The sequence below is a fragment of the Aplysia californica genome, unplaced genomic scaffold (genome assembly GCF_000002075.1).
Source record: "Aplysia californica isolate F4 #8 unplaced genomic scaffold, AplCal3.0 scaffold00001, whole genome shotgun sequence".
NCBI classification, from domain to species: domain Eukaryota; kingdom Metazoa; phylum Mollusca; class Gastropoda; order Aplysiida; family Aplysiidae; genus Aplysia; species Aplysia californica.
The window spans coordinates 1,278,593-1,280,459 of record NW_004797271.1 but is presented as its reverse complement, the minus strand read 5'-3'; positions in this window follow the sequence as shown (position 1 = coordinate 1,280,459).

The window sequence follows — 1,867 nt, the reverse complement described above, 5'->3', positions numbered from 1 at the left end:
GTAAACAGCCAATCACAGACCAGCTACGTACCTGTAAACAGCTAATCACAGACCAACAACAGACCAGTAAACAGCCAATCACAGACCAGCTACGTACTTGTAAACAGCCAATCACAAACCAACAACGTACCTGTAAACAGCCAATCACAAACCAACAACGTACCTGTAAACAGCCAATCAGAGAGCCGAGCCCCGCCCACGAGCCTTGTCTTGTGTCCAGCACCACAGAGAAACCTTTCCTCTTGGTCTCCTCGCTGTGTGAGAACACACAAAACCAAACAAACCCGGTGACAGCAGAAAACAAAACATAAGCCAAACAGAAATATATAAACAAAAACAATCACCCAAGGCGCTTTTGATTCATTGAAATGTCAGCTGAAGTCGTTTCTGTTTTAAAATTAATAAGATGAATATTTGGAGTGATTTTCTTTTAGTCAGAACACAACGTTTTCTGTTACTGCTGTACGTTGTACTGTATTGTAAAGCGTTCAGAGCCTGTGTACTTTAGTTGGGGTTGAGCGCTTTATAAATGTCATTTATTAGTAGTAGTAGTACAAGTATAATAAATGCCTGTTTACGCGTCATTAGTAATCTCTAGAGCATAATTGTTATTGTGTGTGTGTATGTTCATTCACTTGTGTTTTGTGATCAGATGAAGGTATTGTGAAGTGCCTAGAGCTGTATTGTACGAAAACAGGCGATACAGAATTTAGTTTCGATATTACTTCTCCTCCCCCTTTTCAACCCCCATCCCCCATTTTTGCTCTCACAGTCTCTCTCTCGCTCTTACCCCCTCTCTTTCGCTCTTACCCTCTCTCTCTCTCTCTCTGTCTCTTTCTCACTGTATCTCTCCCGCTCTCTTTCTTTGATACACACACACACACACACACACACACACACACACACACACACACACACACACACACACACACACACATACTCACCTAGGTATCTGGATCAGGTACTGCAGACATACAGTCAGCTGATCCATCTCAGGGTCCGGCCTGGCCTGAAGGGACGGGAGGGTCACCACAGGACCTCCTTGTGTGTCGCGACCCCCTGTGGATCAGGTCAGAGGTCAGAGGTCAGAGGTCAGAGGTCAGAGGTCATGTATAGTACAGCAATGTATCTGGTTGCTTTTACGCACAAGGGGGCTATCTCGAAAAATGCTGTTTTGAGAAAATCGAAGGTAAATCTTGTGGACCCTTGTTCAATTTCCTTCAACAAAGACAATGAAAGTTTTCTCTATAACCAAACAAATTTTATACACACCAATGAAACCAAACTTCTCCTATAGGTAGGGCAATGCCAACTTTTGGTGTAGGTCAATTTTTCTGGAAACCCCCGAAATCTGGGTTAGCCAGCTTGTCCTTAAAAGCGGCCATTTAGTACTTGAAGAAGACTACTGGGCCATTCGCTGATTAAAAACAATTAGATAAAATAAGATAAGATAATACTTTATTATCCCAGAGGGAAATTTTTCTTGGCTGTACAGGACCGTAAAAACATATGCAGGTATACATAAAAAAATTGAATTATATATTACTCTCATTAAAATTCAATATGAAAAAAGAAGTAAAGCTGACAAAATGTACATATCACATCAGATGCATCATTCAACCACATGCAGGAATTTAATTACAAGACCTTTGGAGTTATATAATTGTTCGGAAAAGACGCAAGTTGTTTCTGGAACATTTGAACAGACATAAAGTCGTTGAAAATCTACAGACTTAAACATATTTAAGTTAAAGACCACTTGCAAATTCGGCTAAAATTCCCCGAGGATTTCCGTGCTGCGCGTTGTGGTTTTGCACAAAACGATAGAGTAAAGAACGGACACCTAAAGACGGGTTGTGGAGGGGGT